The sequence below is a fragment of the Siniperca chuatsi genome, linkage group LG10 (genome assembly GCF_020085105.1).
Source record: "Siniperca chuatsi isolate FFG_IHB_CAS linkage group LG10, ASM2008510v1, whole genome shotgun sequence".
Taxonomy (NCBI): domain Eukaryota; kingdom Metazoa; phylum Chordata; class Actinopteri; order Centrarchiformes; family Sinipercidae; genus Siniperca; species Siniperca chuatsi.
In genome coordinates, this window is record NC_058051.1 from 22461692 (window position 1) to 22475325 (window position 13634).

A 13634-nucleotide genomic window follows, 5' to 3' on the forward strand; every position below is an offset into this window, starting at 1 on the left:
CTTGTTGAACGTATTTTTTCATATATCGCTCACAGTGGTAGTAGAACTGTCTCCATGGAAACCCCATGAAAAAAAACATCGCAGTTTCAAAGTGCACAGTAAATTATGAGAGCTGTAGATAATTATCCACTTCTGAGGTGAATCAGCAGTGAAAATGTCATTCATAAAGCAGGGATACGCACAAGATATTGGTTTTTGAGGCTTCCCTCTCTTACCTTCTGCTCATTACATCTTTCCACCTATTTCACTTAAGGATATATTTGGAGACCTACTTCGTTTTAAACATTTTTCATTTATACTACCCTTTGGGGATGCTGTCAGGAGACATGAGGAAATATTGGCCAAATCCTACTTCTTGGCTAATTACCACCAGGGGGCAACACTGAGCTTTTTGCTTGAGGGACAGAAGCAGTCTGCAGGGGGATAGCTGCATACAGACCTGCATTAATAAATCACTAGTCAGAGTGAGAAAGACAAAAACATTGTCTTATCACACATTATGCAGCTCAATACTCTTAAACATACTTTAGTATGCAGTCAACCATCCGAATGAAGCAAATGATGGGTTGCACTTTGTGTTTATCCATATGTGAGAGTATATTTCAGATGGGAGACCTCCGCCTCGGCTCTTTGACTGGTAGGGCACTGTAAACATGACATCTGCATCCATGGATAGTGAGGAATGAGCACAGAGAAGAGAAGAGACATGTGCAGCTCACTGCTAATGTGTTGTGTTGTTTCAGAGTAATGGGTTTTCTCTCGGCAATCAGACAGCATGATGGATCAGTGGGAACCAGAGAAGCAGGCTGGAGCTCGGCAGGGTCAGCACAAGGACAGGAGTTCACACACACGCTCTCCATCACACGCACACTGATGGCTGTATCCCCAACCCAAACATACATGACCTGAACCATCTAAGGGTGTGCTTCAAAAGCAAAGTTGCAGAACGAGTCCAACAGCAGAGACCTGCTAAGGCGAGGGTAAAAAATATCACGATCCACCTCTTTTATTTTTTCTTTAATTCCTCCCCTTCATCCAATGAGGATAAATCTCTCAATGAATCATCAGTATTATGTGTAATTTCCATATAAATTAGCTTCATTAAAAGGGGAGTACTTTCTTATTTAACGAAGCTCATTTGAAATTCTGTATTTAATAAGACATGCAATCCCAGACTTGCAGACTAATAGCGAACAATTAGCAGGACTGGAGCATGTGTGTGTGTGCCTTTGTTTGTGTGTGTCCGTGTAATCTCTTGGAAGTATTGCACTCCCTCAGTGTTATTTTCATTGATTGTCTCAAATGAGCAAATTGGGCAGCAGCTGCTCTCCCAGCCAGGTTTACTTGCAGTGATTCATGAAGTACGGTGGAGATCTAAGACGTTCATGACCTCATGGCTATTTGCGAGCGAGCAGACGAGAGGGGAGTGTTTGAGGTGAGCAACAGATCAGGTGTAGACCAATGAAGGACAGAGTGTAGAAGGGGTGGAAACATCTGGACGGATCAGAGGAATGGGAATGAAAAGCAGATGGGAGTGAAGACAAAATGGTAAAGGAAGCGAGAGGAAGAGAAACAGACAGACGGAGAGCAATGCCGAGCAGAGTGTTATGATTTACAGTATAACTAAGCACAATAATGGAGGGAAGAGAGTGTGTGTGTGTGTGTGTGTGTGTGTGTGTGTGTGTGTGTGTGTGTATGAAGAAGAGAGCAGTGTCCATCTGAGCAAATGCAAATTAGAGATGACTCAGAGGAAAGATGAAATAAAGATGCATATGCAGTCAGATAAATGAGAGACTAAATGACTGGAAAGAGAAAGACAGATATAGGAAAGAAAAGGAGATGTTAGTTGGTATATTTTCAGCATCACCCCTCATTAAATGGCTTTTTCCTCACCACCTTATTAATATCCAGCTTTCTACCATTTAGTGTATGCATGTTTATGTTTGTGTGTGCAGGAGTGCGTGAGGTAAGTCTGTTTAGAACAAATTCTTATTTAGTAATAGCTTGGCAAAAAGCAAAATACTTCTTGATCCGTAATTGAGGGAAAGGCGAAAAAAAAGAATAACAATGGGAGACAAAACAATGAAAAGGCTCTGAGGCTAAACATTACTGCTTGTGTGTGGAAGTTCATTAATGGCAAAACAATTGAAAGGGTATAAAACAAATTTAAATGGAAATCAGTCTTCAAGTCAAGATTTGAGTAAGCACAGGGACAGATTTATGAGCACAAAACAAGTTCTGAGAGTAAGCAGGGACTGAGTGTAATAGATGTTTTGGTCCTGTAAGAATTGAAGAAGCAGGACCTCGTTGCTTTGGTATCCTGTTGCACACTTTTCAGTTTTGGAAGTTTGCATCCCTTGCAAGCAAGTAAAATCCAATGGATTTGACCTGGACCTAAAGTGTTATGGCCCAGTCACACGTCATGTGAACCATTTAGTTTTATTTACCCCTCCTCTGTTGGAGTATATACTGCTCCACAAAAGAGGAATGGTTTGCAGACAGTTACGAGACAGGAGTCGATGGTACAAACACATCTTTTGAATCAACTTTTTGTCCTGTTTGCAACCACACTAACCAAGCTAGCTAGCTTGAAGAAGCCCTCCCCTCCCCCTTTCAGTAACTCTTTATGTACAATCCTGAGAATTAAATGCCCAAGGGGAGTAAACGGCCCAGTACAGAGAAAATTGAAAGAGGCTATTATGACTATTATTAGGAGTTAGCTCGCCAGCTACAGTAGTTCACCAACTAGCCCTGTGAGTAGTCACTACGTCACTAAGTCTTGTGAAGGAAGTCACATCACTTTCTGGTGTGACACCATACTCAGTAATGTCTCCTCCCAGCATGGTCCATTGGCTTTGTCACAGTGGTGGAAAGTAACTAAGTACTTCACTTTACTACATTTATTTTGACAGCTTTAGTTACTAGTTACTGTGCAGATTTAGATTTATTAATACAAAATATAAATCAACAAATAAATTAGGATGTGTATTCTCAAAGGTTAAGATACACCGCAATATAAAGTCATTAAAATTAGCTCCACCTTTACCAGCTGCAACATTAAAGTGATGAACACATTAATGCATCAATAATTATAATCTGATAATATAATATACACTATTCTGAAATGGGCCATTCTGCATAACAGTACTTTTACTTTATGTACTTTATATTTTTATGCTAATACTTTTATACTTTTACTTAAGTAACATTCTGAATGAAGGACTTTTACTTTATTTTGCACGGTAGTATAGCTATTTTTACTTAAGTAAAACATCTGAATACTTCTTCCACAGCTGCTTTGTCATTTGTCTCCAGACACAACAGTGAAATACATAGATATGAGTTTAAAACGCCACCATATAGACATGTCCTTATAAAGCTTATCCAGAAATTGTTTTCTTATCAAGCCTCTTCGTAAGTTCCTAAAAGCTTAGACTCTGCCAAGACTGCTGGGGAAAATTATGAGAGCACATGTTGAACTGAGTACACACAAAATCAGGATTTTGTGCTTAAGACTTGTTTCACGCTTCCAAATCTGTCCTTGTGTGCTCTCAAATCTAGATTAATTACAGCTTGAATTTGTTCTGTGCTCACTCAATAGTTTTGCAATTAATAAATTGCCCTACATATGGTGATTATGTTTTTAAGAGCTTTTGTACTATTGTGGTCAGTCCTTGCTGCCTATGGATATTGGCAAAACCATACCAAAACATGATGCTGTGTGGCATGTTGTAGTGTGAGCTTATAGAGATAGTTATGACCTCAGTTATGGAATCAGCACGTGTTGCTTTTGCCTCAAGTATTCACAGTGAGCAACACAGAAATCCACGAAAAAGTAGAGGGAATATGAATATGATTTATGCATGTCCTCTAGACTGTGAGGACTGTTTTCTCCATGTATGTGTGCATGCAGCTGTGCAAAAACAAGCTGTGCATCTGGAACACAAATCTTTATGCACTGACACATACGTGCATGCACACGCACTCATGGCCCAGCCGCAACTGGCACAGCTGACGGCACTAGCAGGGTCACGTGTGTTTATACAGTCTCATCTGTTCCTCCGTCGCCTGAACTCTCTCAGTAACACTCAGTTTGTGCGCTCTTCCACAGTGACGGTAAGCACACAATGCCACACTCCATCTTCCCCTCTCACTTATTTCTCCACCAATGTGGGTGTTTTTTTCCAAACAGCAACTTTATCGTCCATTGAGGCTTTCGAGGCCAGTGATTCTACAACTGTCTGTTTTTTTGCTTGATCTGTTCAGTCATGTTGTATTGATTTTGCATTGGATGATGCTGAGGTTGGTTTCACAACAGAAATGGAGAAAGAGGGTAATGGCTAAATGGGACTGGACCATATGGTGGATTCATAAATGTATGACAAACTAATTGTTTCTCACAGCTCCACCAATCTTTTCTCCTTTATTTGTGGCCAGATCTCCCTTTTTTCTTGATTAATTCTGTATATTACTTCTGTAATTTTCCTCCCTTTTGAATTCAATTTGATACATTATTTATCCATGTGAGTGCTAATAAGCCGACTTCAAACTGTGTCTACATAGTCAAGGTCACCTCTTAACCTTCCTGTGTCTTCAGGCAGCATCCTAGCAATATGTAGGTGTGTGTGAAGTGCTGTCGCTACTACACCAGCCAATTAGGTGCTCAAATAACCATCTTTTCAAGCTGCCATCTTTTCAAAAATCAACCTGATGAAGGCCCTGCGCCAAAACGCGTTGATGAAATAAAGAAGATTCTTCCAGTTAGTCTGTTGCCAAGTAAGTTTTCCAAATTGGACAGAGGTGCTGTTAATGGTGGAAAAAAATATCATAGGTAAACATGAAACCTTAAGGTGTACAGCAAATTTATCTACCTGGTCCATTATTCATAGTATATATATTCACATATACAGTACATACAATTAGGGCGGCAACTAACAATTATTTTCATTCTTAACTTATCTAACAATTAGTTTCTCAATTAATCATTTGGTCTATAAAATGTCAGAAAAAAGTGAAAGATGTCCTCAAATAGTAACATAAGACAAAGCTGGAACTAGGGAATGTTTGATATTTTTGTTTGAATAATTACAATTACAATTAATCAATTATAAAAAGTAGTTGCTGATTAATTTTCTGTTGATCAACTTGACGCATCAACTAACTGATCAATCGACTAATCGTTTCAGCTCTACATACAAATGTAACAGCATATTTGGTGCCTCTTTTCTCTCTCCACGTCTTCCATGTCTCACATCTGTGTGTGTGTGTGTGTGTGTGTGTGTGTGTGTGTGCATGTGTGTGCACATGCTTGTGTTTGTTTCACTACCCTCCTGAAGCCTCATCCCTACCTGTTTGGAATTTTAAACAGCTTCCCTGTTCCCCTCACCTTCCCACAACTCTCTCTGCAGTCCCCTAAATTCTCACTGAGGGACTGTCTCAACAATAAACTGCATGCTGGTAAATAAAGCATGATCATCTTCTGTCCACACTGTAGCCATCTAATGGATTGATATTAGGCAGTAAGTGTGCTTTATTGTATCTTTGTTCGATACTGAGGTGCTAGTACAGTAGAAGTGACTCTGTTGGGTGTGTGTGTGTGTGTGTACATGCATGTGTTTTTTCACATTACATTTCATTTTCTGCCATTTCCGTTTTCTTGTAGCCTCAGGCAACACTACGGAATTTTCCAAATGATGGACAATAAGTACCATAATAATGTGGTTTTAAATATTGTGGAACTGCAACCTGAAGCCAGTTGGCTATAGAAAAACAATTCTCCACTGTTTCTCTCTATCAGGAACAGGCCTAATGAATTAAAGTGTTTTGCTTCAAAATGCAATAGCAGCATAGCCACATAAAAGAACGCTAGCAGATATTCTCAAAAGCTGTTAATATTTCCACAGAATATATTTAAATTCAATTATTTGTAAGCAAAGGTCTGGAACAACTCTGAATTCCAATAATAATGCAATTACAGCTTTGCAGTTCATATAGTGATCATATCGTAAAAGTAGACTAACTCTCATGTTCTCAAGAATGAAACTTTTATAATCATACTGGCAGTCCCCCACCCAAGAATAACTAATGTCTGTTAAAGGATCATACCAGTGGTTTTGCCTGCTTTAGCCCATTTATTACAAACATACTTCACATCACTGCCAACCATTGTCCAACGCATTCAGTAATGTTTTATAATTGTGAATGTCTTTTTCCTACCTTCCAGACAGACATTAGTTTCCTCTCATTTTAATATGGAATGAAAATCAACTTGTGCTTTGTAGTTGAGTAGCTAACATATGCAAAAACAGTGTTATGGTCCTTTAAAAATTAATAAAGATGAATGAAATACTGATTACTGTATCTAGAATATATTAATATTAGTATATTACTATGAAAAGCTTTTCAGAAAATGTGTTAAAAGTATGACATATTTGTGTCAAGCCTTAACAAGTAACTTAACGCACAGCTGAAAAGCATCATTTCACTGCCCTCCAGTCAGATGTGGTCAAAAGTGCGCTCTGTTGCACATGTAGCAACACCCAACAGTGATGTCACAGTGTACTGACACACTCCGGAGTACACTTCTACATCACTGCAGCACAGTGAGAAGTTAAAGCACTAGAGGTCAACAAAAACAGGATTGGCTGGGGGCATTAAAGATGCACTGTATCAGCTGTATCATTTTCTGTAACTCTGAAGGAGCTTTCCAAAGTTTAGAGTTTATCTAGAGACTACAGACTAAAATTCCCAAGTAAGTGAGTCACGCGACATTAGGAAGTGCAATACTGCTTTCAGTTACTCTTTAATGATAGTCATGTAAAAAAAAAAATAAAGCACCTATAGTAAAATTGTAAATATACTCTCTGGTATACTTACTCTTTTTTTGTGGCCATGCATTACAGTATGTGACTGTAACAGCTTTCCAACATAAAGTCTCTGTCATTGTCAGTTTATTTCAAACTCAGTCCTTACCATTACGTAAGTAATTTATACATAACATAAAGGGTCAGTATAGAAAAGTACAGCTCATTTTGAAGGTCACCTACTGTACAGTAATATACTTTAAACTGACTATGATACTCAACGCTCTTATTAACAGTTTCTCTTCTCTCTTTACAACCTTTTAACTGCATTTAGCTTTTACACATGCATGCATTGGTTCAGTATAACTTGCCAGTGGACCTGAAAATGTGCTCCAAGTGTAATTTCTTTTAAAGGAGAGTTAAAACGTCTCTAAATCCTTTGGCTCGGACTTGTCCCTGTATGTGTATGTGTGTCTCTGAGTGTATGTGTGTATTACAGGGTTATAGTGTAACATGACTGCAGTGGAGTTAATAGGAATATGCTCATTCTGGGCGCTAGTTCTGTGTTTGTCAGTAGGTTAATCTCAGTGTGTCGGCCAGAACACCACCTAAGGCCAAATCCTCCAGAGTAAGAAATAAAGAGCTGAGAGATGGTTGATATGCTGTTTACTTCTTCCCTTTGCAGTAACACATACACAGGTATTCCAGTAGTCATGCAATAGCTGGGTATTTATGTCTGCTTGTTTCTATAAAGAGGAAGAATAAAATCAAAATTCAACTGAATGAAGGATAACATATGTATACATTAATTTCACCCATATGCAGTAATATGCATAATACTACCAAACCTAATATAAACAATAATCAGGAGTGATACAAATATGACTGCATGTCTCTTAAACTCCAATAACTGAAACCAGAGTAAGTAATCAAGTGGCTACACTTACATTTATCTCCCTTTTACACTAGCACAGCATTCCAAAACACTCATTACATGAGATTTTCAGACATATTAACACTGTGTGTTAAGCATAGACTGTATATAAAGAAGTTTATATACAGTCTGTGGTGTTAAGTTACTGCTAACGTTGACACAACCTGTTTTTTCTGATTCATGTTAAATCCTCCCGCTGGCATACCGGCAGGATGCTTTCATTGTGAAAAACCTACACGCATGCTATGTTCTGTCACTGAGTTAGCAAAGCCTCAGTAGCATTACAGGTAACAGTACTTGACACTAGCCACTTCGTATTTTAGCTCAACCATAAAACACTTAACAGTACTACCAACAGATATGAATGTATGAACATGTTTTGAACTTGACATGACATATTTTTATCTGACATGCTGAGTCAGGTGAGACGAGGGCCATAAACTAGTGTGCATGAAACTGAATTATTAGCGTAGTGACCACATGGCGAGCACCTAAGCTCCGAATTCTCATCCACATTGGCTAACAGTTATATAGCTGTATCAACTCAAGGAAATACAATAACACAAGTAATGCAGCAGAGAAATACTCACTCTTTTTCATTTACGAACATTTCACTTGTAATGAAAGTTATTGCACTAACAGTGGCTTGTGGTGTTCGAAATGCCAAAAAAATACATTTCAAAAACTCAACAGCAATGTCTCTTTCCAGAAATCATGACCCGGTTACTCAAGACAATACACAGACCTTGTTGTGAGCAGTTTCATGTAGTTTCTACCGATAGTTCCGAGTGCCATAGTCCCAGTATATTCAAAAAGGGCAGTATTTTTGATTTTGGGGTGAACTGTGCCTTTAAACCTTCTCCACAACCCTATTTCAACATTTTCTTACTCTCCATAGTCTCTGAGTCAAACCTGGTGTAGTTCTACCTTATTTTCACTCCCTCTATGTTCCTTCAAGCTACAACACTTCCTCCCCTCCTCCATCACACTGACTCCACACTTGCTTCTTCTCTCCCCTTTTCATACTTCGTGTTTCTTTAACACCTATAGGTTTTCCCAGCTACCCTTCTCTTCAGGCAATAGGCACCATTTATCATTATCTGTGATCTTGTCTCTGCGTCTTCTTAAACTGCCTTAAACTAAACTCCACTATCTCATCATCTTGTCTCACTTCTCTCTCGCCTTACAGTTCTCATCTTCTTTCAGTTCCACTGTCAGTGACAGGATTCTTACTCAGTCTATGTGTGTGTGTGCTTGTATGTGTTTCTATCCATCTATCTGTACTCTTGTCCTCCTGGCATCACCATAGTGACGGATTTTGGTGCTATCTGTCCCTGCCTTGTATATCTTGGCAGCAGTTGGGGCGCTGTGTCGACGTGTCCCAGTTCATAGGCCACCTGACTCCGATGTCACTCTGCCACGCTGACCCTGCCAGCTCGCATATGGAGCCCACATATGGGCCTCATCTATAAGAGATAGGTGGCCTGAAGGAGCCACAGTCCCTCCAGTGAAACAAACCCAGTTCACAGAAGGCTGGCTCCTGTAAAAAGGCTGCAGGATGTGAAGTGACATTTTAGCATTTGAAAAAACAGGGTTTTGACAGAAGAACAGCCCTTTTCTTGTATCTGTAACAGATACTGATATACATTATACTATAAAAATGTCCCCAACATCTTGATTTTAGTGTACAAAGAAATAGTATCTCTATACCTACAATACCGACAGTATTCATTTTAAAGATTTTTCTTTTTGTCATCTTATTCACCAAAGTGTGCCATATAAATTGACACTCACACATTAGATATTACAACTGCATGTGCTACAATATAATATTGCATAAGTATTTAAGAAAAAGAAAAAAATTATAAATTAGAGATTAAACGATTAGTCAATAAATCAATTAGTCAATTGACAGAAAATGAACTATTTTTATAATAGATTAATTGTAAACAAACATTTTCTGTTTCCAGCTTGCTATTACAAGCTGGTACAGATACACTGAGATGAGATAATTAACAAATCAAGAAAGATGACAAAACACATCTGCTACATAAAATTTGCTTATGAGACAAGTCTTTTATCTTTGCTATTTTCTTGTGAAATATTGGATAGTTTTACCTAGTTTTAGGCCTCAGTCAGGCCTAAAAATCCTATTCAAACAACAATCTGAGAAGGAAAAAAAAATCACTCTTTTCTTCAAGTGCTCATAGCTCATATAATTATATAACCTTTGATGAGGGGTCACAAGTTAACTTTGCCTAATTTAAAAGAGTCACAAGCCACATGGGTTGGGAACCACAGAAACCAGAAAAAAGTTAGTGCATATTGAAATATTAGACAAAAAGTTATTAGGCTATAAATAAGACACTTAAGTTTGCTTACCCCCAAGAGATTCAATTTAAAGGCCCATACCAGTGTTTTTATTTTATTTTATTTCTGTAACTACAAATCATGTATACATTTGAATGCATGCCGTACAGTTTTAGATGTGTTTTTTCTACCATTCTAAGCAGCTGTTGGTTTCCATTAATCTCTGTACAGTATGAGATCAAGTAGAAACAAACTGTTGTAAGTCTGCATTCAATTTTTGTCACGGTGCCATTATTTTTGCAAGGTAATGTCATTAAAGCGCAGACTGATTTGCAAACTCTGCACGGTGATACCTCCCAACAATAATATGACAAAAATAAATGCAGACTTAATGTTCACAATAGTGGATTAAACAACCCAAGACACAGCTAATAGATAATGTAAGGAAATTAATTACAACTGGATTGGTAGACATGTACATCAAAATTTCTAAAACAGAAAAGCATGTTTTACAAAATGGGTAGCTGTAACGTAAAGTGTGCAAACATGCAAAAAAAAAACTGGTATGGGCCTTTAAAGTGTTAGAACTAATCCCAGCTTCCAATAAAGCGGGCGCAGCTGGCACATAAACGAGACTTTTATTTATCCAAATGGGCCAACTCATCGTTATCAGACAAGGCTAAGACCTTCGCGTCCTGATTTGCTCTCAAGTTTAGGGCTGTCTATTTCTGTGTCACCCCCTCTAGCCAAACGATTTCTTTTAGTAGAAAGTCTGGAAATAGTGCTCTTTTAGCCTCCGGGCCCCTTTAAACAAACAAGTCAGTTTGCTTTTCGTGGCGTCATGAGTTTTACCTGGAAATACACACCGTGGCATCTCCGATCTGGCATCGTCGCTGACATCCGTCTGTAGACTGCTAGACAGACAGTGCCTGCCCCCCCCCCCTCCGACCGCCACCACCACCTCTACCTCCCCCCTGCGGTGGTGGAGTCCGACTGTAGTCCGTATCCGGGTTGGACGAGGCAGCCGGAAGCGCGGCGCTCCACTCGAACGAACTCCTTTACCCAGAAGCCCCCGCGACGCCTCAACTTACAGAACTGGCTTCTTGGGCTTCGGGAGTGTTTCCCATTTAAACAAACAGTGCCGAAGATGGCGGAGAGTTAATGGTGTAAAGAAGAAATTATCGAGCCGGTAGAGAGATACGTCCACACGGTAAGCTTGTGCTGTTTGTTTGCTATCATTCAGCTAATTTAACTCGACTTTGCATTTGGTTTGCATTTCGATAGAGGACGGAAATGTAACGTTACTGACTTGGGTTCCCGGCGGCGGTGCACACACAATATTGGCATCGGTACTGTGTAGAGGGCACAGTGCATGGTCATTTAGTACATGACAGCAAATATTTACTAACCTGCTCATGACGGCGATGAAGTGCATGCTAGGTGTCATTTATTTGTCTGTCAGCCTGTGTGGCAGAATGAATGAATGCTTGACATATTTGATAAACTTAACTTGATCACACAAGCTGGCCAGTTCACGCACAAGCTGGTGGATCACATAAGTGTTTCCAATAGAAACATCAGGAAGTTTTTGGTGGAGAGCACACACACTTTAACACTCGCATACTCACGCTTTAACACACACAAACAGGGTGATAATTAACTATTTTCTCTCTCTCGCTTGCTGCTGACTGTCCGCGATAGTCGGTAGGGAAACTGTACAACAGCTGAGCCTGACGCTGTCGCAACATGAGGGAATCTGGACCGAAATGTTTGTTGATCAAGTGCGTGCAGACATACTCAACTGTGTATTATATGCATGTTTGAAAGAGGCTACTAGTGGATTTTACTGGTTTCGTTACTACAAACATGCGATGCGGGAAGAGGCAGACGATGCTGGCTGCCTGTCTGTCAGTCAACCAGGTCGCGATTACCAAGCGATTAAAAAAAAAAAAGTGCACTGACTCTACAGTATGTATCCTATGTGCAAGTCAGTGCACTTAATGGGGCGTGCATTGCCTATAAATGTGCGAGGGGAAAGAGTGCATGGTCGCTGTGCTTGTGTTTTTCCCCCTTAGGTCTCCTTCATAACCCCTCCTGTCATCTGCTTCATCCTTAATAATGTGTCTCACTGTGTATCTGCAGGGGGCAGCAACGTGGCCCTGTGCATACACACTGTCCTGTAACCCTGAAGGTCCACGGTTTGATCCCTGAAACAGCCAGCCAGTGTTGTGTGCATGTGTGTGTGTGTGTGTGTGCATAAAAAGCACCATGTCCTTGAGCATGACACCAGAGCCATACTACAATACCTGCCCACACTGGATAATAGCAGTCCGCTCTTCAGTGTTTGTGTGTGTGTGTGTGTGTGTGTGTGTGTGTGTGTATAAACAGTAGTTGAATCGAAGTAATGCAGATGGTTTTTGTGTCAGTCTAGGTGAGGGATGTCAGGTTGAGTTAATTACACTAAGGTCAATGTTTGAATTCAGATGTGTTTGCAGCTTTGTTTTATGGCTGGATAAGGGTACAACTAATGATTATTTTCATTACAGATTATCCTATCATTATTTTTCATCTATAAAATGTGGAAAAATATATATTTTTAAATAGTAGTAATAAATGTTCCAGTTTCCCAGAGTCCAAGTTGATGTCTTCAAATGTCTTGTTTTGTCTGACCAACAGTCCAAAACCCAAATATATTCAGTTTAGGAAGATATAAATCAGAGAAAAGCAGCAAATACTCACATTGGCAACCAGAGAATGGTTGAGTTTTTATTGATAAATGACCCCCCCCCGCCCCGAAAAACAGTTACTCTTCTTGATCCCTTTTTAATTACAGTCACAAACCTATTTTATTCTGAAAGGTTTACACTCGAAATGTCAGAATTAGCCAAAGTGTTACTGAACTGAATTTACAGAAGCAAGAACATGGTAAAAATGTAGTGTGAGGTCTTTTTGTCGTGCCTATTCTGCTTATTTTACGGTTCTGTTCGATGTATAGTTTATCAACTCTTGTTCGACTACTTCAACTGCTCGTTTCAGCTTGTGGCTAAACTGTCTGTTTGCCTCCAAAGTGGAAGGGTGTGGCAACAAGAAGCCCTTGTCTCGTTCCGCGGCACCCCTCTCCTGACAGATTTACAGTCAACTCTGTGGAGACACGTGTGCCTGCAACATGCTTACAAGGAATCGAATGGACTGTGAGGGGTGTGGGCAAGCTGCTTGGACCCATAGGCACCCATGAGGGGTCTTCGCTAAGCGGATGAATGGGTGGACGAGGAGGTGACAGTGATGCATGATGTTTGCTGAATGGGGGGAAAAAGGGGACAGAGGTTAGCAGGGGATGCTGGTGACTGGGGGCAGGGCTCACGAGGATGAGTGGGAGGGAGACAGAACCTCACACACCAGCCTGGGAGCATGGGAAGCTCTGTGTGTGTGTGGGGGGCGATAGTACGGTAAGGGGACGGGCTGAGGTGTAGCCTCTTGCTGGTATTCTACCTGGCTTTATTTGTCTTTCCTCGTCTTTTGTTGGTCTCGTTTCTGCCTTCCTCGACTGTGCTCGGTCATTTATGTGTTGTTGCTTTTTCACGTCTTTT

The 13634-nt window shown here is 40.0% G+C and overlaps 1 protein-coding gene across 2 annotated transcripts in view; it reads left to right on the forward strand.

Annotated features, from left to right (window-relative positions):
* The first annotated feature begins 11126 nt into the window (after nt 1–11126).
* LOC122883606 (nuclear receptor coactivator 3-like) overlaps nt 11127–13634 on the forward strand; it is a 61073-nt gene continuing 58565 nt past the window's right edge. For both annotated transcript variants that reach the window (XM_044212550.1, XM_044212551.1), the window contains exon 1: nt 11127–11257. The gene's annotated coding sequence lies outside the window, so the exon portion shown is untranslated. The remainder of the gene's footprint in view (nt 11258–13634) is intronic.